Raw genomic sequence first — 27,045 nt, forward strand, 5'->3', positions numbered from 1 at the left:
ATCATCACCCCATCCCACTCCAAGCAAAGGTCCTGTCTCTTTTAAAGATCTTTTTGCTCCCAATATAGCTTATTCTTAACTTCCCTTATCAGAAATAGCTGATTTTAAGCGTTAGCACTATTTTTATAAGAACAATCAAGTTCTCATATTCAACATGTTATCTGGCCTTAATTCCATGATCTTTTAGTCCACAACATCCTACCTATCTTTAAAAAAATTTTTTTTATTCATTTTAAACTTAAATATGAAACAAGAAAACATTTCCATGTACACAGGTAAACATAAGAGAGGATTCAATTTAAAACAATAAATTTCCATTTCAAGAAAATCTATGTAATCAATACTATGCATTGTTTTCAAAGCTACCCAGCTTTTCTGTGCTTCTTTCTAGGTTTTCTTTTTCTCTCTGCAGTGCATTTTTTAATCTTATTTTTTCTACCCACCACAAGCTACAATTAAGTATAAATATATGCACATAACATATCTATAAACATATACATATATGTATATACATATACACATATACATATACGTAAGACCATCCTACACTTATTTCTATTTGTCAGTTCTTTCTCTGGAAGTGGATAGCATCTTCCTTCATAGTGCAAATCTTTCCATGTTTTTCTAAACCAATCAGCTCATCATTTCTTATATCATAGTAATATTCCATCTCAATCATGTACCCCATCCTGTTTAGCCATTCCCCAATTGAAGGGTATCTGTCATTTTAGCCAACATGATAGGTGTAAGATGATATCTCAAAGTTGTTTTAATTTGCACTTTTTCATATGATTATATATAGTTTTGATTTCTTCATCGAAAAACTGCCTGTTCATATCCCTTGACCCTTTATCAATTGGAGTATGACTCATATTCATATAAATTTGGCAAAGTTCTATAAGTATTTGAGAAATGAGACCTTTATCTGAGGACTCTACTTATCTTTTCTCTGAATCTTTTGAAACCCTTCTCCCAATCTATTGTGTATGTCAGACTATGGCCAGATTTCCTCTCCATCTCTGTCAAAAAGTCTAGAAAGAAATGGTGTTCAACAAAGAGCTGAGTTGATTTGACTGTTTCATATTATCTTCTCTAGGGGCTTAGGTACTCCCTAAATGGAAATGGTGGACTGTGCCTGGCTAGGGCTTCAGAAAACCCTGGAGGGCCACCCCCTGAAAGCCTCCTTACATTTCCATATGGCAGATTTTGCAGTCCCACGTCGACCATTGGACATTGGGAGTAATTTAGGGTAATCAAAATAAATGAAAACAAAAATTCCAGTACAGACCGGTAACAAACTAGGATTTTGATGATATAATACTAGCCAAGGTGGTGAAGGAAGAAGAGGAGGAGGAGGCGGGATTACTTTTGAAAGAATGAAGGCAGTGTGGTAAGCAGAATGAGCCCTAGCTGGGTTCTAATACCAGCTGTGTGATTTACTCCCTACTTGAACTTGGACCAGACCTTTCCCCTCTCTGGACCTCAGTTTCCTCCTGTGAAAAATAAGAGGACTGGATCTGGTGGACTCTGAGGTCCCCTCCATCATAAATCCAACGAACCTATGATGGCTGCAACATTTCACCTGTACAGCTGACACAGCCCCGCACCAGGACCCCCATTCTGATTGGGCCCCGCCCCTCTAGACCAACCTAATTTGCTTTCGGAGGTGATTTTATCCCCGCCTCCTTATTTACATGCAAGACCCTCCCGGCTTTTTAACCACGCCCCCTTACTTTTCTCGGTCCCATTTGTCTCCGGGGGTGATGGGGCTGGGAGCTCTCGTCACCTCTTTGCCTTCCTTGTTTTCCCTCCCCTGGGGGTGGATTAAATCCCTATCGGAAGGGAGAGGGATAGTCCCCTAAACTAGCTCCACCCTGTGGCCACTTAGTGAGTGTGAAGGGGATGATGACCAGGGGAAGGGGCGGAAAGCCAGCTGGGCTGAGGCACACTGGGTGGGGTACAAACATGGGTAAGTACTTTTGCGGGGATTATTTTCCCTACGCGGCAGGTTACTGCATGTTTAGATAGATCCTGTCTTTCCCCCCTCCCCCAGCCCCCACTTCCAGTGAATCTCCTGTATAAGCGGGCGAGAGGAATCAACCGAAACCGCTGCCTTTCTGACCCCTCCCCCGCACCACCTCACGTTCTACGGGGGAGGCGGGATCCATCAGCGAGCGACGTTTCCCGTCCAATTCAGGGCTCCCGACGCTCCGCGCACACCCCGACCTTGGCAATCTCTGATTCGTTGTGGTAGCTGTCGATCAGATCGGGTGGGTTAGGAGGGAGTGGCGAAGAGGAAAAAGCAAAGAAGGTGTTAGTCCGTAACTCTCTCTCCCCTGCGCACTTGAGCTCCCTTCCCCCGCTCCCCGCCCCCCCACCATATCTCTGAGCGCGCGGAGCGCTCCTCACGGCCGGCGCGTTCCTCACGCCCTAACGGGCGGGCGGGGGCGCCAATCAGCAGGCGGCAGGGTGCCAGCCCCGGGGCTGTCCCGACGAATCGTCGGGGCCCGGGACCCGAGGTTGGAGGCGGGTTTTACCCGCACGGCCGCGGCGGTGCAGGAGCAGCAGCAACAGCGGCAGCTAGGGTATCTAAGCCTGCGAGAGCCGAGTGAGCGAGCAGCCGGCAGGGTGGTTCGCTGCGCGGCAGCGGTAGGTGGCAGGGCGGCGGTGGGGGCAGGGAAACCGCGCGGGCCGGTTTGTGTTATGTGTGCGTGTGTGTGTGCGCGCGCGTGTGCGTGTGTGTGTGCGTGTTTGTGTGTCTGCGGGCTCGCGCGTGAGGGAGGGGAGGAGGGGCGAGCGGCGGGACACGCACGGCCCCACGCCCTCCCCTATTTTCTCCTCCCCTCCGGTGTGGGCGGACCGGGCGGTGGCTCCTCTTCCCCCGCTTCCCCGACCCCTCCCCAACCTGCTGTCCCCCAGCCCCCCACGGCCCGCTGGTCCGGCTCCTCTTCGCCTCGGGACTCTCCCTCCTCTGGGGGAGGGGCGGAGGGGAGAGTGTTTTCAGTTCCGCCTTAAATCGACCATTTCCACTCCCCCTCCTCCTCCCCTGCCTCCTTCCCTTCTTCCCCCGACCCCTCCATCCCATTCCAAAGAGGAAGGAACAAAAAGGTCCGAGGCCCCCGATCCTGCCCCGGAGGGGCCGCCGCCTCCGTCGAGGTAACATGCACCCCCCCACCCCGGTCTCCCAACCCCCACCTCGGATAATTCCCGGTGGGGGGGGGGCTCGGAAATGTGTCTGTGTTGTGCTCTAGTCTGTGCTCGTCTCCTCTGCTCGGGGTGCGTGGTGGGGGGCGCCTGTGTGGAGTGTGATTGATACCGAGAACCGGCCGGGCCAGGCAGAAACTAGTGATTAAAGCGCCCTGGGGTGCGATGGGAAGGGGCCGAAGGCATCTTCCGCAGCTTGGGGCCATTGCCCTGTCGAGTCTGGGGCCCTTTCTGTCCATTATGCTGCTTTACTCGTAATACATCTAGACGGTGTTTAAAGCTGGGGAGGGGGTTTTGGGGTGGGGGTAATGTTCTAGTAGTAATAGTCGTCGTCGTCGTAGTAGTAGCAGCAGTAGTGGTGGTGGTGGTGGTGGTGGTGGTGGCAAGGACTGCTTTTTAGTTTCCTTTATTTCATTATCTATTATAAAATTGGTTTTGTGATGTTATACTTGGAATTTTTTGTCCCTTTTCTAGCTAATCTTTTTTAGACCTACGCATATATTTACCGTAGAAATGATTCTTTTTGGGTCCACTCTTGAAAGTTACTGTTTTTGAAAGTTACTGTACAAAAAGCATGCTGATTTGGGAAGCTTGCAGCATGATTCTGTAATTTGTCACTTTAATCATATTCTCTTCTGGTGAATAAGGTAGTTTATTAAGCCTGGTATGTACCTTTTAATCTTTGATTTAGTAGTTATTCCATTGATCTCAAACAAAGGGAACCATTTAACTGGTTTTGTTGCTATTCCTGCCTCCCCTCTCTCCTCACTACCTTAAAAAAAGATCAGTGTCTGGGTTTTGGGTAGATGAAAATGAACTTGTTTTACGAATTGTGACACACTTAGAGCAACCGGAAAGGAACATAAGAGGCCCATCTAGTTCAACCCCTTCATTTTATAGATGAGGTAACTGAGTCCCATAGAGGCTAAGTGACTTACCCAAGTTCGAAGAGGTACTAGGCACCAGAAATGGGACTTGAACCCCAGGTCTTTTGACTCCAAAAGTCGATATTCTTTCCTTCCTCCTATCAAACCCTGTATCTTCTGTATATACAAATGTTGTATATTTGTGTATGTATATATGTATGTGTGTATATGTATGCATGCAACATGTATATAAGTACCATATACTGTATATGCCAAAATCTTTCACGTGTACTTTAAAAAGCAAATAATTTTTAAATTAGTTGAAAAGATAATTGCTACCCACATTTACCAGTGAATCTTGGATTTAAAAAAAAGTGCAGTGCTAATTTTATTTTACTTAATTTCAAGAATCCCAATTTGACAACAAACTTGGACTGGAAGTAATTCAATCTCTCCCCTCCCTCTGATTTCAGAAAGAGAAGAAAAGAGAAGAGTAGTGTTTTAGTTACTTAAGCCTATTAAGTGTGGAAATAGTTTAGCTACCAACTACATTTTTTATTCTTTCTTCCCAGTCTGTCTTTTAAAAAAAAGTGTGAAGGGCAGTAGTTGAATGGCATCGTAGTTAAGTTTAGCCCTGAAAGAAACCGATGTTAGAGGTAATTGAGTCCAGCCCTTTACTTCCATAGATGTGGAAACTGAGGCCTAGAAACTTGTGACTTGATTGCATGAGTACTAAGTGGCACTTAGTATTGTAACTCATTACCCTTTTCACTGCACCATATAGTCATTCTCTCCTTTACCTTGGAAGTTTTGTGAACTTTCTGGGGTGGGGTTAGGAAATTTTAAAATCTGAATTTATGAAATTTTCATAGTTCATCGAATAAGGTGATTGATATCTATAAGTCAAAAGAGAAGAAAGTGTAAGGGAAACATTCTGAAATATGAATCATGCTTTGTTGTGTATTTTTAAAGCTAGGATATTTAAGAAACCCTTTTTAGTTGATCATATTTTAGCATAGATTTCCATTTTTTTCTAAAATGGTGTAGGAAACCCCATTTTTTTCCCTGTCTGCTATTATCCTGCCAGCTCCTGAAACCTAACATTTCCATAATTGAACTTCCTCCTGCTTCTTAACTTCTGTATTTCTGTAGATGGCACCAACCATCTTCTTAATACTGTAGGCATTTAACTTCAGTCACCCATTTCTCCCAGTTTTAACACAATTGGTTGCTGTCTTACTGATTCTACCTTGGCATTGTATCTCTTGCATCTATCCTCTACGTTTTTCTACTGCACTTTGAACAACTCCTTTGCTTAGAGGTCCCATTAGACTTTTCTTACAGTCTCTTCACTGGCCTTCTTGCCTTCAGTCTGTTTGTAATCTGTCTTTCCCATTAATTTTCCCAGTGCCAAACTCTGCCCCAAAAGCTTCAGTGCATCTGCATTGTCTACTGAATAAAGTATAAACGCCTGATCCTGACATTTAAGGCCCTCTATAAACTGGCTCCAGACCACTTACCATACAACTTTCTTTCCTGTATTCTATTGCAGACAAACTGTACTGTTCTACAGCCTTCTTTTCATTCTGCTCCCTTTTTCAAGTTCCCCTCCCTTCTTCCTTTAGGGTAAGAGTGTTCCACTTGTTCTCAGAGTACATTGTTTTCAATTTTAGTGATTAAAGATTCATAGGATTTAGAACTAGAATCCTTTCATTTTACTGATGAAAAAACTGAGACCCAGAGATGTTTAAATAGCAAAGCTGTGATCTGAACCGAGCTCTCAAAAAATTATAAATCAGTAAGTATTTAAGTTCTCACGATGTGCCAGATACTATGCTAGATGATGGGGAAACTCATACAAACAATGAAATTAATCCCATTCTTAAGCTTACAGTCTGTCAGGGTGACATGAAACACTCCCCCGACCCCCATGAATAAATAAATATATATATATATATATATATATATATATATATATATATATATATATATATATATATGGAATAAATGAAATAAAGATGGAATATTTAATAATTGTTAAATGGCCTGTGTACCTAAACATGATGGCCATCTTTCCAGTTATAAATATTACTTATTAGATGGAATTCAGTCTTTTATACCTTATTATCTTCAGTGTCTGTTATAGTGCCTTACATATAGTAGGTATAGGTTGTTGGTTAGATTTTATAACCTTGTTTTTAGTTGTTACTCAAACTATTGCAGGAATATGGGGGATTTAGACTTATGTACAATCTCTAACTTTCATGAAACAGTTTTTGATTTTTAGAAAAAACATTGAATATTTTTGTTTTATTAACAGTTTGACAGAAGTTCTGCATGTGCATTAAACTGTAAGTGGAGCAATAGGAGTGGCTTCATGCTTTCGTAACACATTCCAGCACAGATCTTTAACATGACCAAAAAGTAAAGTGTTATCACTTAAAGATGAAATTTTTAAAAATTTTTGTCATATAAATATGTAAGTTCCAAGAATTTTAAATGCTGAAACTGAATGTAAGAATCATTTTGTTAAAAGTCCTTCCTTTTTTTCCTTGAGAGGGGAAAAATGGGAGCTGAAAAGCAACTCAGTTTAGCTTTGAATAATCTACTGAGCTATTAGTGCATTTTTTAATTTTATAAATACTTTCAGTTTTGGCATTTAGTTCCCAAAGGTTTCTTTGTGCTTTTTCATTGGGAGCATGTTGAATTTTGATTTTTGACATAACATTCTGACAGATGGAACTTGATCCATACTACTAGAGCATTTTGGTTAGAATGTAGGGAGACTTTGCCTGTTTTCTCAAGTTCTTTGGGCTTAGTCCTGATGAGGAAAACCAGAGTAAGAGGGTTCTCTCACTTTTTTGTGAGGAAAAGCTTAAGACTGAGATGTAACAATTGATTTAAACCCTAGAAAGCTGCCTTAATAAAAATACAGACTTAGACCATTTGTATTTTTGCCACAATGGAATTAGAAAAGCAGAAAATTAATTTATTATATATTCATTGAAGATTTACATTAAGGGAATTCTGCCAACCTGCAAATGAATATATACCACATTCATTGCCCTGGTATTTGCCTGCCAACACTTGCTTCCCTTATTATTCTTGGCTGTCACTGAGTTCATCACTAAGCAGGAGATGTCTGTATCAGGTGTGCATATTTTCTCACAGTATCAGCTGGAATCATCATTGTGTTTTCTGGGGGAACACTTCTCCAGTTTTATAAGGGAAGTCACTTGGAAAACAATATGATTTGCTTAAATTGTTACAGTCAACTTTTCAGGGATCTGCTTGTTGTTGAACAGAGAAACGTTTTTACTGCCAAATTTGATAATTCCCTGCCCACAAGTCCCTTCATAGAAAGTTGTCTAAGGAGGGGAAAGATAATAAAATTTAAGGTAGTTTTTGCAAGAGTTCAGAGGTTTTTGCAAAGGTTCAGAGACAAATTAAAAAAAAACCCAAAACCTTTTGTATAAAATTAGATTTTTCTTCCATAACGAAGGACACCAACCAACCCTTTCAAATCAAATGCAATTACACCTCACTTGGTTTCAACACAGCTATTATTACTCTTCCCCCACCTAGAACATCTCTATAAGTAAGCAGAAGGACTTTAAACCAATAAAAAGGATGTGACAAAGTCCATGCACTTACCTTCATATACTTAAAAGAGACATCCCTCAAGCCATGACCTAGAGTTATTTTCTTTTTTTTTTTTCCTTTTTCTTTTTTGGCAGGGCAGTTGGGGTTAAGTGACTTGCCCAGAGTCAAACAGCTACTGAGTGTTTGTTTATGTGTCTGAGGTCACATTTGAACTCAGGTCCTTCTGACTCCAGGGCCAGTGCTCTCTCCATGTGCTACCTAGCTGCACCATTTTCTTTCTTTATACACAAGTCTAGGAAGCATTGTTGCCTAGTTTCCAAGTTAAAGCAGGCAGATTGTGGTATGAGATGAGAGGGCTGTGTTTGGAGACAGAGAACCTGGGTTCATATCCTGGCTGGGACAACCACTTAACTTCTCTGGGCTACAGTTTCATCATCTGTAAAACAAGGGGTTGGAGTAGGTGACTTTCATGCTTTAAATATATGAGCCAGTGAAACTGAGAATTGCTAAACATAGGGATTAATAAAAATGACAGTGATAGCCTATATAAGGAAGAGACCAAAGAACTACAAAGCAGACAGAACTCAAGCAGTCCTTTAATAGTTCAGGCTCTCAAGAGTATCATTGTAGTATAGTTTCATATAATTGATGTTCATGATAATGGCAAGGTCATCAAGAGAAGGCCAATGTAGGGTAGTCATTTTAAAGAAGGTGAAGATTGAGAAGTATATAATAACACTTGAATAAGATTTCCATCCCAAACAGATGATTTCAGCTTTGGTGCTTAAACCCCAGCTTTCTGGGAAATGCTGCTCTCTAGAATAGCTTATTCCCTAAGGGTTCTGGACAGCCAAAGTTTTGCTGTATTTATTATTTGTAATCACTAGTAGGTACTTTCTGCTCTGTGCTAAGACACTTGTGCATGCCCTTTGTTGCTAAAAAGTTTCTTATACTGCCTTGCGGGTTGCCATTGTATCACACTAAGAACTCTTAATCTAGTTCCACAGGAAAAAAAATGCAGTTGACCTATGTCACACACAGCCTTTATGAGTTAGAATCCTTTCATATATTTTTAAAATTTCTTGTACATGTATGATAAAATTGACTCATATGGTCAGCCCCTGGGAGAAAAAGTATATACTAAACAAGTCCAGACCTGAACTTACATGGACAGGGATTCATGCCTTTGAATTCTTCCTACATCTCTTTATCCACTAGATAATTTAAAAAATGTTCATTATGCATTCACTACAGAGAAGTCACTGTGTTGATTATACAATAGGAGAATCTTTTTATGAATAAGATGGTAATTTGTTCTAAAGGAACTTAAATTCTTGTTGTAAAGACAAGTACATAAATATAATACAAATTAGAATAGAGAATCTTCATAGAAGAGGTACAAAGTGCTTTTAGCTGGAAGGCAGAAAGTGAAAAGTCTAAAAGGATTTCTATAAGGAGTGAGAAGAGTAATAGGGGGTATCTGTATAACTTCAGCAAAGGTATACTAGTGGAAAAGGGTTAGATAAATTCTGGAAATGGTGGTTAACCTAGTTTCACTGGAGCCTAGAGTATAGAAGGGGAGATAGTATTTGATAATGTTGAGAACATAGGTTGAAACTGTTTTGGAGGGCTGAGGAGTTCGGACAGTCAACAGCTGAGGAGCTGTTAAAGATTTTTGGACAAGAGGTGGCTTGTATATAATACGGTGAATGTTTTCCTTATCCAAATTGGTCTAGCACACATCTCCATATCATCCTTTCTCTTGTCAGAGTTTCTTATAAGCTAGATGTTACTAATATATGGGAACAGAGTTTTGCAAGTGGTCTTTGAATCCATAAATATGCATCCATACTGTCTGAAGACTGAAAATCTTCTACATGCATATTACTATTTTTCAAATGTATGTAAATGATATTTTATGGGAGTAATAAATTACAGATTCATTTAAAAGTTAATGAATTCATTGTTTTTTTGTTGGCTTTTTTGTTGTTTGTTTCTTCGTTCAAGATATCCTAATACAGTAGCTAATATAATTTGGGGATCTGCCAAATTATTTGATGTTTAAAAAGAGGTCCTTTTACTTTTAAGGATTCCTTTAAACTACTTGTTCAGTTGTTTTTCAGTTTTGTCCAATTCTTGGTGACCCCATTTGGGACCTTCTTGGCAGAGATACTGGAGTGGTTTGCCATTTCTCATTTTACAGATGAGAAAACTAAACCAGGTTAAGTGACTTGCCCAGGGTCCCACGGCTCTTGTCTAAGGTCAGATCATGTGACTTTCTTATTCCAGGCCTGGCAGCACCACCTACTTGCATTTCAGACTGCTTACCTGCATGTGAAAGTTGTATCGTCCTGAGGACCTTACCTGGGCTTACTCAGAAGAGAATTTGAAGGGAGCCAGTTGTTAGAGACATTTGGAAAAAGAAGTGGTTGAAATGTGGGAGTTTAGTAGTTAAAAACAGAAGCTTATTTGCCCTATGGAATATTGATTGCTTCATTAATAATGCCGCATTTTCTAGTGCTTTACAGTTTATAAAGTGCTTTCACTTGTTGAGAGTAGTCATGCAAGTAGTATTATGTCCATTGTACAGAAAAGAAAAAGGAGACTTGGAAGTGGTGACTTGCCCATTGGCCATAGAACTAGTAAACTCTTGGGTCCTTTCCTTCTCTAAAATCCTACCGTTCTAAAATGTCACAACTGAGATTATTTATGCAGATTGATGCTGGGTTTATATGGGCTACTGATAACAATTATTTTTATCATCCTTGTAATTTTTGGACAATAGTAGGTGTTATTGATAATTCACATTTAATCTTTGCAAAGTGCATTCTCACAACAACCTTGTAAGATTTAGGTTTTGCCAGCATTATTTACATTTTGTAGGTGAGGAAATAGCCTCTGAAAGGTTAAGGGATTAGTCCAGGGTCATAGGAACAGTAATTAATAGAGCCCCAGTTTGACTGCAGCTTCCCTGACTTCAAATTCATATATTTTCCCATATGTCCTGTTATCTCTGAAACATTTGACACTACAAATAATAGTGATAGAAAGACTTAACACTGACCAGGAAAAAAAATGTAGAATCACTGAGTCACTTAAAATTAGTCTAAAAACAAACTAAGATAAGATTCTAACAAGTCATGACTTATTTTTTCCTGACCAAAGCTTTTATATTTATTTTTGTTTTACTAAAAAATTGCCTGTGGTTCTGCTTGAGTCCCACTTTGGTTTCCAGTTGATATTCTCCACCCTTCCCCTCCCACTTTTACCTCCCCACCCCATAGTGAAAAGCCTGAAGTAAGAATTGATAAATCTGCTTATCTAATGCTTTCTACTGACTTAGAGATTATCAACTACAAGTACAGCTAATATTTTTTGCAACAGCAAGCTAGAAGCTTTGTATTTCCCCCTGAAAATAGCCCAGTGTTCTACTCACAGTTGGCTCCTACTAAATGTTTATGAATTTACTGGTTGATTGGAAAGGTCTAGTGGAGCCTGGAATAGTGTTGAAATAAGTACTAGTCCAGTTATTTTACCTTTCTACCATATCTATTCTTAGTTTTCAGTAGTATTAAGCCATTTAATTTTGGTCTGTAAGTTTTGAAATTGTCTTCTTAAAACCCTGCAGATACATCATAGAAATTATTAGAGAGTTTTTATTTCTATATTTCTGTTTGTACTTCTAGGACAGTGTGCTTATTGTTGGCATGAATTTTTTTTAATATGTTTAATATATCCTGAAAATTTGAGTATTATTTTTAAATTTGAGGATTTTGAGCTAGTAGAGATCTTAGCAGTCATCCAATTCAGTCCACCCAATCCAATAATAATACTAGCTAACATTTATATAGTGCTTATTATGTGCCAGGAGTGTACTAATTGCTTTTACAATTATCTGATTTGATCCTCACAATATCCCTGGGTCTTGTTAATGATCCCCATTTTACAAATAAGGAAACTGAGGCAAAAAAGGTAACTTACTCTGCCAAGGTTACACTGCTAAGGGTGAATTTGAACTCAGATCTTCCCAGTGCTCTATCCACTGCAGCTTCTGGCTTCCTCTAAAGCACTTAAGTGCCATTTTGCTAGAAGCTGAGGCTGCAAAGACAAAATGAAAAATAGTCCCTCCCTTCCAGGAGCTTGCCTTTTACTGGAAGGGGTCTAAACAGATGGTTGTGATCTGTACATAAGAGCTTTCCATTGAAGGAGGCAACTGAATCGGCCTTGAAGGAAGTTAGGGATTCTAAGAGGCAAAGGTAAGGAAGAAAGGCATTTCTAGCCTTGGGATAGCCTGGACAAAAGCACAGGGGTGCGTTCAAGTATGATACTGAGTTCAGGAAACAGCAAGTCAGCCAATTTAGCTGGCACATAGTCAACAAATCAACATAAAGGACATAAAGGATGATGATTTGAAATAAGCTTGAAAAAAAGATTGGGAGGAGATGAAATGGGAGAGCATTTAGTAAGCTCTCACTGTAAGCACTGAATACACAAACAAAATCAAGCCAGTCTGCTCTTAAGGAGGTCACATTCTAATGAGAGAAGACCACACATAAGAGAGTTAATGTTCATGGCTGATGGAAAGGCAAGGTAGTTACGCAAGGAATATTAATTTGTGTTTTGTTTTGGGTTTTTTTTGGCCAGGCAGTAGGGTTGTGACTTGCTCGGAGTCACACAGCTAGGAAGTGTCAAATGTCTGAGGCTGGATTTGAACTCAGGTCCTCCTGACTTCAGGGCCAGTGCTCTATCCACTGTGCCACCTAGCTGCCCCCTGCAAGGAATATTAATAAGGCAAATTGGAATGTATGGAGGACCTGAGTAGTAGTGGCAGGTTAGATACAGCTCTGCTCTAGATGATAGGGAGTTGAAGGTTAGAATGGAATAGGCCTCTGGAATATTTCCAGCATAGATACAGACCTGGGAGTCAGCATCTAGGTGACAGTGGACATTCTTTGGTGGAACTGGGTATTGAGGCAATGCTTTTGTGTTGCCTGTTAATGGGCTAGGGCAGGGGGAGGACCCTGTACCTGTAGCAGCTAGTTCTAGTGATGAACTTTAAATGCCAAGGTGAAGAGTTTCTATTTTTATCTGTTTGGAACCCTATTGAAGTTCTACACATCATTTTTAGATTGTGAAGCCTATTTCTTGATACAATACGGTAGTAAATAAAGTCACCTTTAGTAGAAAGAAAAAAATGTGGCCTTTTCTATATAATCTCCTGTAGTATGGGTATTTGTATATTATAGTTTTATTTCTTTGCCTTACATATTGAACCTCAAATTTTTGGTAAATTAGACTAATTATTCCTAGTTGGTTACAGGGAACTTTGGAGCTTTGCATGATTTCCTATTTTCCCTCCTCTGACTGAAATAAGTATTCTTAGGTTTATATGACACTAAATGAATGGGTTTGTTATAATAAAGTTTGGGGCTGTGGAGATGGAAGGGAGGAGTGGTGAGATAGTGGGAGCTGGTACTGCACTTCTAGACCCATTTATAGTTGTTAGGAGATAAAGCCCACAGTGAAGGAGTGCTTTGCTTTTTCCTTCAGTAACTAAATTCTGAGAGTCATACTGTTCTTGGTAGGTAGGCAGAATGATAAGATTATATAGCCTTACCACCTGTCTTGCTACTGTATCTTTTTTTTTTTTGAGACTGGGTTTCCCTATTTCATCTAGGCCAGAACTACAGTGATCACTGCACTTTACTGGTCCAGTTTGTCCCCTTTTAGGCAAGTTGATGGCCCTCCCCTAACTCAAGTAGTCTATCAGTCAGCCTCCCTTAACAGCAGAGCTTACAGGCTTGGTCCCTTCACATCTAGCTGCTCTTGTATCCTGTGGGCACTTGTACCTTTCCATCCTTCCTGAGCCTTCCTGTTAGAATGTGAGCTCCTTGAGAATAGGGACAGTCTGAATTTTCTGTTTGTGTCCCTCATGCTTAGCTCGTACTGTTTATTCATTCATTTGTTATCCCTGAAGCAGTAGGGAACCAGCGAAGGTTTTTGAGCAGGGGACTGAAATGATTAGACTTGTGTTTTAGGAAGAAAGGTTTGGAAATTTTATGAAGAGGAATTGAAGAGGAGGAATACTAGAAGAAAGCTAATGAAATGGCAGTTAAAATTAACCAGGTGGAAGATAATGAGGGCCTATAGATGCTGTGTGGGGGAAGGGAAGGGAATGAATGCTGGAGTTATTATAGCAGTAGAATTGACAAGACTTGTTATGTGATTGGCTGAGAGATGTAAAGGAGAGGGAAAAGTTAAGGATGACACTGAGATTGCCTACCTATGTAAGGATGTAGGTGGTGGTACCCTCAACAGAAACTGATAATTTTAAAGGTAAGATGGGTTTGAGGGAAGGTAATGATTTTGTTGTAGATATGTTTACAGGGACAGGGATATTCAAGAGGCAGTTAGTGATCAGGCCTGGAGCTCAGAGGAGAGACCAGGGAACTAGTGCAAAGGAAACCCAAGAAGAGAGAGTATCCATGAAATCAATGATAACATCTTTTGAGAAGTAAAGAAAAAAGAAGATTGAGGAAAAGCCGTTGGATGTAGGTGGTTAAATTTTTTTTTTGAATTGGTACAGTCATTCTGGAAAGCCTTTTCTCTGCATTGATTTTCTTTGTGCAAAAACTTTACAATTTCGTGTAAATTCAGATAATCTCATTTTTACCAAAAAAAAAAACCCCAAAAAAGTCTAATGGCTTTTATAGGTTAAGTAAATGGCTTGTCATCAAATTTTAAGCATCTGAAGTGGTTTTTGAACCCAACTTTCCTGACTAAGAGGAGTAGGCTTCAGAAATCCATCTAGTCAACCTAGATTACACATGACTGGGACTTTTTATGCCTTGAGAAGATCAGGAGGAGGCAGCTTAGAGCATTGGGTCCGGAGTCAGGAAGACCTCAGTTCAAATCTAGCCTCAGATGCTAGCTGTGTCACCCTGCACAAGTCACTCTGTTTTCCTTAATCCAGTGGAGAAGGAAATGGCAAACCACTCTAGTGTCCTTGCCAAGAAAACCCCATAGGCAGTATTGGCATCTGTGAGTTCGCAGGATCGAAAAGAGTCAGACACAACTGCACAACAACAAAAGATGATAAAAAAGTTGCTTTAGAGAGTCAAGGCTAGTCAAGCCCCAGGAGTAGCTTTGTCTTAGATCTTCCCCAAGTTGGCTGGATGGTGGTGGGAAGAGGGTGGGGAAGGAAGTTTCATTGGGGTCGATCAGGTCCTGGGGCAGCAGCTCTGTCTTCTATGCTGTAGGTGCGAGGAAATTGGCTATGTCAGAGAAATGCTGGTCTTATCACCCCTGTGTCTGGGATGCTTGATGATTATTGAGGGCCAAGGTATTGGTTTGTCCAGGTGGTTCAGTGAAACTAGTGGAGGAGGGCCTGTCTCCATACATCCTAATGGATTCTGGAACAAAAATTTCAAATCCAGTAACTGAGCACTTAGTGGTAAGAAAGGCTTCAGTTTTGTTAATGGTAACACTTGGGCAGAGTAGAAGGCAGCTTCCTCATACTTTTGAAACCATTAGACTTCTAAAATACTTTCCTTAGAGGAGCCAGGTTTAGAACCTTCATCTTCTACGACCTGTGCTAGAAAAGGGAGGAAAAGGTGCTGGGACAAGAACTTTTTTGTTTTGAGAGACCCCTGCTTTCCTCTGCCAGAACAGGGACAGCTTCCAAAGTAGGTAGTATGTTTTGAGACAGTGGATTGCAGGGCAAGGAGGCCTCTCTAAACTTAGACCTTAACCAAAATGAGGGTAAGATTCCCACCCTCTTTTTTATTGATGAGAGAGAATTCCTAGGAGCAGCAGCAGGTACTAGGGCAAGAGCTTTCTTCTTAGTGGAAGCCGAATATGCACTCAGGCTTTGAATAAGAATGGAGGGCTTCAGTGTTACTACATTGAGGGCAGAGTGGGTAGAGACACTCCCTAAAGCAGTAAGAACCTGAAGTTCTTTGACGTGGTAACAGTGAGGGAATTCACTTTTCCCCAGTTGTTAACAGTGGTGGCGTCACCTCCTTCTTTATTGCCTTCTATACTGTTCTCTTCCTCTTTTTTCCCTGCCTGTTTCACCTTCTCCAGTCTCTTTTCTTAGATTATATCCATTTCCCATCCCTTAAGCATGGCAGTCCTTCAAGGCTTATTCCTTGGCCATCTTTCCTTGCTGAATACACATCTAACTTTTCTTGATCTTATCAGCTCTGGAATCCATTATCATCCGTAGACAGTTATCTTCCAAATCTGTATATCCTACTCTAATCATTCCTGCAATTCCAACTTCCTGCTAGACACCTCCTAAATATCCTTTTGCCTTCTAGTACTCAACAGCCCAAAACATAGTTGATAACTTCCCAATCTCTATTTGTCAAACTTCCCTCTTTCTGTTGAGGGCACCATCATCCTCTGTGTCATTCATGTTCATAACATCTATTGTAGAGGACCACAGGTGAGTAGGACTCTGACCCTGATGGCTGTATAAGTTTTCTCAGGTGAGGAGCCTGCTCCTTGGCCTGGATTGGTTCTCCACTCCTCAGAAAGAAGATCGGCTAGTCAAACTCAACCATAAACAATGTTGCTAGCTCAAGCACAGTCAGCTCTAGCAGAAATATGTATCAAGTATTGCTAGCTTATGTATCAAGTATTGCTAGTTCATGTATCAAGTATTGGGACATTCCAGGAAGAAGAAGTACATGGTGTTTTCACGGGAACAGCACGGGAGAAGGACACGGCCAGGATAATGTTGCAAAGAGATGTGCTTATTGATACTTTGATTGGTATTCGTATGAGAAAAATTCTTGGTGTTGCCTGTTGGTAAAGATATGTAAATTTTGTTGTTTTGTCCGCTGTTACATTGGGATATGTTCCCATGAGTCAAAGATTTAAACTGCCTGCTGTGCTCTAATAAAGTTGACTCCGTTTTGCATCACGCTTGGAGTCCCGTCTCTTTTGTATTTGCCGCACAGTCTCCAGTCAAGAAACCTTTCAAAGATGTCACTGCTGGTCAGCGGAGCTGCCCCGACTCACAAATCACAATCTATCACCTCTCTTTTACTCTTCCTTCTATTATGCAATCTTACTAAACCTTGCCCCCTTTACCTCCATTTCTTGTATCTATTACTTTCTCTTCACTTACACATCCATCTTTATATATCCTCATCATTTTTTGTCTGAACTATTGCAATAGTTTTCTGACCAGGCCACTACCCTGTTCAAACACATTTAATGGCTCTAATTTGCCTTTAAGATAAAATAAAAACTCTTGTCTGGCATTTAAGATCCTACACAATCTGCCTCCAGTCTTATGTTCTTTATGCACTGTGTTCCAAATGATAGTACTAGCTGTTCCTCAACATTTCATCTCTAGCCTTTGTTCACTTGTACAACATGCCTTTCCCCATACCTCCATACATTCTCCCCTTCCCCTCAACTTTTCAGATCCTCATCTTCGATGAAGCAGGCTCAGATCAGCCACATTCTTTTCTAAAGCTATTAATGCTTCTTGCTTTCTCACATTACCTTGTATTTACTTACTTGTTGACCTGCCTTATGTTGCCAGTTGAATATAAGTTCTTTTGGGGGATTTGTTTCACTCTTTGTCCTTGTATTGAGGAAGCTTAGTACTAGAAAATACCAGTTAAATTCTAGAGACAGAGCCTTAGGTTAGGGAACACTTGTTTAGAAGGTGGGAGAAAATAGAGATAGATCATAGATTTGGAGCTAGAAGGGCCTTTGAGGCCACTTACTACCAACCACCCTCCCTCCTTCAAATTATTTTTGTTTTATTTTGTTCTTTCATGCATTTTTACAGGTAAGGAAGTGAGGTTTAGGGAAGTTAAATGACTTCCCCAAGGTTCAAACTCAGGTATTCGGGGATTGTTTAGTGTGGTTGTGCTGCATACAAATCAAGGAGGATGAGAACCAAAAAGGCCATGTGATTTGGAAATTAAGTGGACTTTGGGGGACCTTTTGAGAGCAATTTCAATAGGGGTAGTGGTGGCATGTTTAGACAACTCTTTGAAAAAGATTTTCGACTTCTAGTGGACTACAAGCTCTATGGAATACATGAGTCAGCAGTGTGATATGTTAGTAAAAACTAATGTGACTTTGGCTGCATCAAGAGAGGCCGTAGCTTCCATGAGTAAACAGGTGAAAATGCTCTTGTACTCGGCTCTGATCAGACCAGCTTTGGAGTACTGTATTCATTATGTTAAGTAGAGAAATGTTCAAAATGGGACAACCATAATAGTTGAAGGGCCTTGTGAGGATGGGTTGAAAGAAATTAAGTGTTTAGCCTGGAAAAGAGATGAGTTGGGGGAACAAGATACTTGCCTTTTAAGTATTTGAAGAGCTGTCATGTGGAAGAGATTAAACTTGGTAAGTTTGGCCTTAGAGCATCGAAATAGGAGCATGAAATAGGATGGAAATGCAGAGGCCAATTTAAGATTGATATTTGGAAAAACTTCCTAACATTGAGGGCTATTTCACTTCCTACCTTGGAAGGCAGAGGATTCCACTTCTAATGGGAGGTCTTCAGACAGAACTTGTGGAGCATATTGTAGTGGAGATTCTTTCCTGGGTTTGGGTTGGATTAGATGGCTGTTCCTCTCCTTTCCAACTCTGAAATTCTGAGATTCTGTGAATAGTCGGGGAGGAAGCCAGATTTCAAGGGGTTGAGGAATGAGTGGGTGGTGAGGCAGTAAAGACAGTGAGTGTAGACTGTTCTTTTGAGAAGTCTGGCAGTAGAAACAATATGGGGGAGAGAGGTGAAGGGAAGGGTTGGGGTTTTTTTTCCCTTTATTTTTGTAGGAGGGATTAGGCATGAGAATGAAATCATATGAGGATTCAGTGCTCTGATGATGGAGCAGCTTTCGCTAATTGGAAGATCTTATTGATTTAGTCACAGTAAACTTGTGTTTATAATTTTCTTTAAGTCCTTCATGAATATTGAGCATTGTAGGTAAAATTTCATCATATAACTACTCAAGATAGTAATGCATATAGTGATTTCTTGAAGTGAATTTGGGGATTTTGTATTTGAGTTTTTGGATCCTGGCTCTGCTTCTTAATCTCTCTCTCTGACATTGAGCAAGTTAGTTCTCTGAGTGTCACTGTCATGTAAAATGACCTCTAGGGTCCCTTCTAGCTTTATAGCTCTGATCATTTAATGAGTATATAATTAAAATACACATTCCTAGTATTCAGGAATTGAAAATTTGCAAGAGTGAAAATAATCCTTATTATGGCAAGAAGGGACTGTCTTACACATACCTCGGTTTCATTTTTTCTCCAAGCTTTTTGATCTTAATTTAAATATTGCAATTTTTTTCTCGGACAAGGAAGCTTATAATGTTTTAAGTCAGGAGAGGTTAGTGACAATTGTGAATACATGTCAAAACACTTAGCATAATAACATTTCACTTATCCAGAGTTCAGGTATTTGGCAGCCTCCCCTATTTGGATACACCCTAGTACTAGCAAATAAGCCATAAAAGACTCAGAACTGCCAAAATAGACGAATCCTAAAGCTTTTCATATACCTACTCAGAAGAGATGGCCTGACTCATAGACTGTTTACTCTTTTCTTAGACACACTTCTAACAGGCTTGCTTAGCCACCAAAGGATTAGGACACAGGGCAGATTGCAAAAGGCAGGAATACTGATAGCATCTAGAAGTTGACAGCAGGGAAGGAGACAAAAAAACAAAAAGACATGCGAATTCAAAAGAGTATAGCAATATGGCTCCATTTAGTATAAAGGCAAATACCTATATACTTTAGTAGTTCATGAGGCTATTACAGCACAATAACTGATTTTTATAACTGTTAACCTGAAGTCATTAGATTACAAACTCCTTAGGGACAAGGATGGGCCAAACATGGTGCTGGGAATATAGTGGTTCCTTAAAAGTGGAAGGAACCTCAGAGGTCACTTAGTCCAGTCCCCTCATTTTACAGATGAGAAAAGGGGCCCAAAGAGTTTAAATGATTTGCCCAAGGTTGCATGTGGAAGATAAGGAATTTGAACAGGGGTCTTCTGACCCTAGAGCCAGTGTTTTTTTTTCCATTGTATGTAGGCTATCCTTATCAAACAACAACAAAGGGGTTATCAGTATCACTATCAATCATTAGGTTGTCAATTTAACTACTCTCCTTCCAGTTCCTACTGCCGGTCTGTCTACTTCCTCTGTTATTATTACAGCAGCTTTCTAACTGGTCCACTTGCTTCCAGGTGCTCTTCCTAGTCACTAATCTTCCTCCCTTGTCACTGAATATTTTGAAACAGTTCAAAATAGGACTTCCTGTGTAGCAAACATTTCATAATGCAGAATTTACAAAATGAGATTAAATGTATCTTATTTTTCTGTCCTGTAAAGAGGATTTTATCTTTGTGGTTTGAATAACATATTGGTAGATAGAGTTCAGAAGAGAAAGCAGTTGGGGGCTAGAATGTAGCACCAAGATACTGTGGTATTGAGACAGGAAGAAGGGGAATAAATGATTAGGTATTGAATTATAGACATTATTTAACCCAGAGAGCTAAGCCAGCGTATTCAAGGATAAAGAAATTCAGAAGGCTTTGTGTCGATCTAAGAGTTAGAAATCAATAAAATTTAGAATTTAGTGAAAGACAAACCTTTGGGCTAAGGGCAGTTTTCTTGATGGGTTCAGAGGAGGAATTTATGCCCAAGAAAGATAAAAGTGGTCTTCTAGGCCTAGGGCCCAAGGCAGAAACTCAATTCTGCTTTATGAAATTCTTTCCATCAAGCTCAGGTGCTACCTGTTCTGTAATATCCTGCCCAGATTTCCCTTGCTGGAAGTGATATGTCTCCTTGAGTCAGGTCATTATTTGACATCTCACAAAATTCATTTTCTGACTTCATTTAGGTACTGTTCTAACAATATAGGTGTGGTTTTGAGCTTCTTTTAGTAGCAAAAAATAACCTTTTAGCTTCCCTTTACTCCTTGATACCTAAACTCACACACTACCACCAAAACAAACTCATTTTCAGAATTTCTTATTATAGGTCATATCTGGACATTACATTTCTTTTTGACCTAATGCTTCTACCTGTAACAGAATTAAAAGGACAACTGTCTATTCATTTACTTAGTATACTCAAAAAACCAAAACAGTGCAGATTGAATTCCGGTTTGTTTGTTTTTTTTAGGCAATTGGGGTTAAGTGACTTGCCTAGAGTCACAAGGCCAGTGAGTGTTATATGTGTCTGAGGCCGGATTTGAACTCAGGTCCTCCTGAATCCATGTATGGTGCTCTATCCACTGTGCCACCTAGCTGCCCCAGAATTCTGATTATTGATAGCTAGGCAGAAGAGAAACTCCCATTGATTGGAGTGGTAATAAATGGATAGAGACAATGTCCTGAATTCTAGATATCTACCTTTCCTTTATTTGTCACTGTGTAATCATCTTTAGGTTGTCAGTTTAACTATTATCCCTTCCATTCCTACTATGACCTTTCTACCTCATTTGGATTATTGCAACAGTTTTCCTAATTTGTCACCTTAACTTCTGGGTGCTCTTACTTCCTCTTCTCTAGTCATACTTTGTACATCACTGCCAAATGGCACTTAAAACATTTTCTGTGCCTTCTTTCCTCCATTCCTCCCTCTCTCCTTCCACATTTGCTTATGGCTTTATGCTTGGACTATACTTCCTAATCCCCACCTGTGACATTTGAAACCTACACTACACTATTCATCCTTTAAGATGGATTGCCCAAATATTTTAATACCTCAGCGAGGAATTCTGTCCTGATCTGTATTTGAAATTGATCTTTGCACCATTGTGATGATTTTCTCATACCATATTATGCATTATTTGTTACATGGTATCGCATATTTGTGTGTGTCTTATCTTCCTTTACTGAACAGAAATTTCATGAGGATGCAGTGTTCCACATTCATGTTCATACAATCTGAAATTTCTTTTTAACTGATCATAATCTGTTGTCATCTCACATTTTGCTCCACCTTTCATCCTTTAGCTCTGTTCTTTGTGTTTACCCTTACCTCCAATCCCTCAGGCTCTTAGTTTTCTTCCCAGGCTATCACCCCTGAACTGGCTACACTATCCACTCCCCATCTTGACACTTCGGTGAATCAGTTCAATTTTGTACTAACCTCTTTGGTCAAGTCATTTGCTCCCTTATCAAAGATCTTGGGCCTGGCAAGCCTCAGTCCTGGCTTACCACAGTCTGTTGTCGTCTTTGCGTTTACTCATGTGCTACTGAATGAAGCTGAAGAAAATGATAAAACATCGCCAGCTGGATCCACTACAAACTTTTGTTACATAATCTCAACTGGGCCCTCACTGCAGCAAGACAAATCTTTTACTCCTCCTAATCTTCACTCTCTCACCCACCAAGATAGCTTTTCCTAACCTTTTTACCTCTCTTCAAACCTTCTATCACACCCTCTCCCTGCCTCCATCATCTCAGCTGAGAACCTTGACTTGTTCAAAATTTTTTTTTGTTTTTTGTCTCATTTCACTGAAAAAATTGGGATCATACTCTGAGATCTCCCTCTTGTCTTCTTATCTTTCATCCCTCATATGCCTTCCTCTACTATCTTTTTCACTGTTGTTTCACAGTTGCCAAGGCAAATCTTTCCACAGGCTCAAGGGATCCCATTCTATCCTGACTTAGTAGAGTGCTCCCTTCTATGATGCATATACCATGTCACTTCATTTAAATTTTTCCCTATCTGATGCCTGAAAATTACATCCTCGTCTCTTCCATACTCAAAAAACCCTCCCTTGATGCATCATTTCCAACTAGCTGTCATCCTTTATCGCTCCTCCCTTTTGTGGCTGAACTTGAAGGCCAACTACAATCTATGACTCCAGTTCAGAACTGTAATCTGACTTCTGACCTCATCATTTAACTGAAACTACTCTCTCCAAAGTTACCAGTAATCTCTTTAATTGCCAGATCTCATGGCCTTTTCTCAGTCTTCATCTTTCCTGACCATTCTGCAGCCTTTGTCACTATTAATTACCCTCTTCTCTTTGATACTTTCTTCTCTAAGTTTTTGTGACAGTACTGTCTTCTGGTTCTCCGACCACTATCCACTTTTTCTCAGTCTCTTTTGTTGGATATTCACGGTCATGACCACTAACTGTGGGAGTCACCCAGGGCTCTGATCTTATTTCCCTTGGTTATCTCATCAACTTCTTTGGATTCAGCTATCTCTAGTCTCCATCTAGCCCTAACCTTTCTGCTGACCTTCAGTCTCACATTTTTGGTTATCGTGAACTGGATGTCTGGCAAACATCTTAATTCAGCATGGCCAAAACTGAACTTATCTTTCCTACCCAAACTCTCTTTCCTGTTGAGGATACCATATACTTCCCAATCCCCCAGACTTGCAACCTAGGTGTCATCCTTGACTACTCACTTTCTTACCTCCCTCCCCTCCATATCCAAAATGATGCAGACACCTGTTGATTTTATCTTTGTAACATCTCTCATACATGTTCCCTTCTCTCCTTGGATGCTAATACCACCCCCAGTGGTTCAAGCCCTTATCACCTCATGTCTGAACTGTTGCCAGTAGCCTTCTGGTTGATTTCCCTGCCACAGGTCTCTCCCTACTCCAATCCCTCACCCCCATTCAGTCAACTCTAATGGCTCCCTGTTGCTTCCATGATCATATATATAATTTTGTTTGGCATTCAAATCCCTAGTCCCTTCCTACCTTTATAATCTTGAATACCTTACTCCTTTCCATGAGTTCTGTCATCAAGTAGCTCTGGCCTTTCTTGCCCTTCATTGAATAAGACTTCTCATCTCTGAACTCTGGATATTTTTACCCCTCTTCTTCCCCTTGCTTCCCTGGCTTCTTTCAAGTTCCAGCTAAAATCTCACTTTCTACAAGAAGCCTTTCCTGATCCCTCTTGATTCCAATGCCTTCCCTCTGAGGTTATTCCAGTTTATCTTGTATATATCTTGTCTGTTTTCTTGTTGTCTTCCCCATTAGACTTTGAGCTCCTGGAGACTATTTTTTTGCCTTTCTTTATACCCCAGTGCTTAGTCCAATGCCTCACATACAGTAGGAATTTGCAAATTCTTCCTTGTTGAATTGGCTTGGTTATCTTTCTCATTTGAAGTCCTCATATAGTGCTTTTGTACATGAAACAGCACTAAAACAGTTCCTGAATGAATAATTGCATATGATTTGCAAAATTAGTTCTTTACCTAGGAAAGAAAGATTTGTTCATTATTTTAAATGTTCCATCTTAACATTTACTGTTAATGTGATTAAACATAAATTGATGCCTCTTTTGTAATAAATATGTTTAATAACTATATTGTCCAGTCTTTTGATCAGTGAATCAATTAAACACTAGCATGTACTAGACATTTGGGGAACAAGTGCAGAAATGAAACAGCCCCTACCCTCAAAGAGCTTATATTCAGTGCAAGAGAATATAGATAAGTAAATACAGGGTGTTTACAAAATAAATATAGAGGGTGAATGGGATGAGACTAACAGCTGGGAATCAGGAAAGGGTTCTTAAATTTGATGGTACTTGAACCTTAAAGAGATCTAGGGGGTTCCAAAAGGTAGAACTGAGGTGGGAGTCATTCCTGACATAGGACAGCTCGTACAAAGAGTGGGTAAGAGGGAGAGAAGGAATGTTCTATGTAAGAGGAACAACAAGTAGAATAGTTTGGCTGGAGCATAGAGTGTATGGGGGGGGGTTTTGTGAAATTAACTTGGCAAGATAGGACTTTGAAAGCAAAGCGAAAGTGTTTATATTTTATTTTAGAGGTATAGGAGCCACTGAAGCTTCTTTAGCAGAAGTGTCATGATCATTAGTGTGATCACTTTGGCAGCTACTTGGAGGATGTTTGGAGAAGGGAAAGATTAGATGTGCTAGTAGGTGAGGCTGTATACCAATTAGAAGATTGGCAGTAGTCCAGGCAAGAGGTGATAAGGGCCTCAGTAGTATGTGCAAGAGATGTTGAAATATATTTGATTGGATATGGCAGGATTGGGTGAGAGTGAAGAGCCTCAGGGTTAATTGAGAGGATGGTAGTGCCTTCCAGAAATACAGAAGTTAGGAGAAAGAATGAATTTAGCGGGAAAGATAGCTAGCTCACTTTTGGATGTGTTTTACTTCTAGATGCCTATGGGACATTCAGGTGGTTCAGTAGACAATTGGTGATGTGGAAGACTAGAACTCAGGGGAGAAAAAGGTGATGATACAGATTTGGGAGTTGATTGCATAGAAATTACAGCTGAATCAAGAGGAATTAAAGAAATCACTTAGACTCTTCAGAATCATGTTTTTAAATGCATAAAATAAAATATATAGAATTACAAGAGATACCAAAAGTTAGTGAAAATAAAGATATAATTTTTCCCCCATTCAAGTTCACAGACTCTTGGTTTGGAAATTCTTACCTAGAGAAAGTGTAGAGAATAAAAAAGAGAGGGCCCCTGGCTGGACATTAATGTTGATCCTACAAAGGAAATGAAGAAAAGGATCATTGTAACTCTTTTAAGGATTAAAGTCTATAAACTCAATTGTTTACCAAAATGGACCCTTTAATCTAGTTTTGTTTTTATGTCACATAGGAGGTATTCTGTGTTATCCATGAAAAAAAAAACAGTCTACCTTGAAAGAAGTTTTTTTTTTAAAAGCTTTTTATAAAAGGCAAATGACAGTTAATGGATCCTCCACTGTAGGTCAGTCCCCCAAATGGCATATTCATTCTTATCTTTATTTTTGCTACTCTCATCCCTAGAATATTTAACTTACTGTTAATCCATCTAAAAATTTTTTGATGTATTTTGTTTTTATATCACTTCATTTTGCAAAATCTATCTCCCTCCTCCATATTCCAGAGAGCCATTCTTTATAACACAGAATAATCACAAAAAAGACTTGAATCTAGAGTCAGGAATTCCTGAGTTCAGCTCTGGTCTCAGATATTTGTGTGACACTGGCCAAGTTACTTACCCTTTCATAACAGCACTTACCCTGCAGGATTATTCTGAGAATCAAATGAGATAATATAGTTAATCCTTCTCTTTCTCAGGGTTAGCATTCTTAGAAAACGGCATGAAAATCAAAAGCATGAATGTTGATACATTGAACCTATGGGAAATAAGGGGTTAGTTTCCTGTGATCGCCAAAAATGAATCTTTTACTAGAGATTGCTAAAAATAAACTTTTCTTTGTATAGTTCTTTATAACAAAACATTAATTCTGATAACATATACTCATCCTAATAACCCATAAAATGCTGCACACAAAATAAAATTGGTTAACATGCAAAACATTTTTTCTCACTAGTAATTCCCTAAAATTTTGTGATCTTTTGTGCTAATATCTTGATAAAAACAAAACAAAAACCATCGATTTCGGACATTATTATGCTACTTCTTGGCCATCCTCTGAAAATCAAGGGAGAGGTTACTGGAACTCTAGTCATTGCGATCAGAAGATGCTGAAATTGGTGAGGTCTTGACATCACCTCTGATACTTTGAATGCATGAGGAGCTCTTTACAAAGATAGGGTGAACAAGACCAGTAAAGCACCTAGTAGGATAACAGCCACTCCACAAACTTGCACACATCACATCTCTCTTTTTTTCTCTACACTGCATAGCTGTGAATGTGCACAGTTGCCAGTGTAAAAGTGAGGTTACTAGTAAAATATATAAATGCTTGAAGTTGCAAGGGTTAAATGTACAAATATTGAGGACTGTATTTGTAAAGCACTTAGCACAATACCTGGCACGTAATAGGCATTATTTTAAGCTCATTCCCTTCCCTTCCCACTTAAAAAAGCAAACCAACCAACATATGAAGTGTGAATATATTGTGTTCTGCCTCCATAATCCCCCACCTTTGTAAAAAAGAGAGAAAATTACATTTTCTCATTTCTCCTCTTTGGGATCAAGCTTGTTCACAGTGTTCAGTTTTTGTTTTTGTTGTCCTTTCTGTAGCTATTGTGTATATTATTTTTTTAGTTCTGTTTATTTTACTTGATAACATTTCATTTTAAATCTTTCCATGCCTTGTATTCTTCATATTTATCATTTTTTATTGCACAGTAATATCTTACATTCACATACCACATTTTGTTGAGCTGTTTCACAATCAGTGGAAACCTACTTTGTTTCCTCTTCAGTGCTACTATAAATTTTTCTTCCTTTACTCTTATCTCTGACCCTCTTGGGGTGTATCTCTAGCAGTGGGTCTCTGGGTCAGATGAACATTTTTGTCACTTCTTTGTTAATTTGTTGTGAAACAGTTTTTGAATTCTTTGGATTTCAGGTTTTTTTTTTTTTTAATCCCTTGTGGGAGATAAAATGGGTAGATTTCTGATGGTGGG

The 27,045-nt window shown here is 39.7% G+C and overlaps 1 protein-coding gene and 1 long non-coding RNA gene across 5 annotated transcripts in view; one reads left to right on the forward strand and one right to left on the reverse strand.

Annotated features, from left to right (window-relative positions):
• The window catches only part of LOC110207983 (uncharacterized), a 136,568-nt gene extending 134,344 nt beyond the window's left edge, over positions 1 to 2,224 (reverse strand). The window contains exon 1 of the long non-coding RNA XR_002324381.2: positions 1,734 to 2,224. This is a non-coding gene — a long non-coding RNA (uncharacterized LOC110207983). The remainder of the gene's footprint in view (positions 1 to 1,733) is intronic.
• SMAD2 (SMAD family member 2) overlaps positions 1,952 to 27,045 on the forward strand; it is a 97,564-nt gene continuing 72,470 nt past the window's right edge. For 2 of the 4 annotated variants that reach the window (XM_020985803.2, XM_078153271.1), the window contains exon 1: positions 2,340 to 2,649. The gene's annotated coding sequence lies outside the window, so the exon portion shown is untranslated. Of the gene's footprint in view, positions 1,970 to 2,339; positions 2,650 to 2,878; positions 3,157 to 27,045 lie in introns of those variants that run through there. The other 2 variants (XM_078153270.1, XM_020985805.2) reach the window with 2 other exon arrangements.

The sequence above is a fragment of the Phascolarctos cinereus genome, unplaced genomic scaffold, assembly GCF_003287225.1.
Source record: "Phascolarctos cinereus isolate Bilbo 61053 unplaced genomic scaffold, phaCin_HiC Scaffold_4;HRSCAF=312, whole genome shotgun sequence".
Classification (NCBI taxonomy): Eukaryota; Metazoa; Chordata; class Mammalia; order Diprotodontia; family Phascolarctidae; genus Phascolarctos; species Phascolarctos cinereus.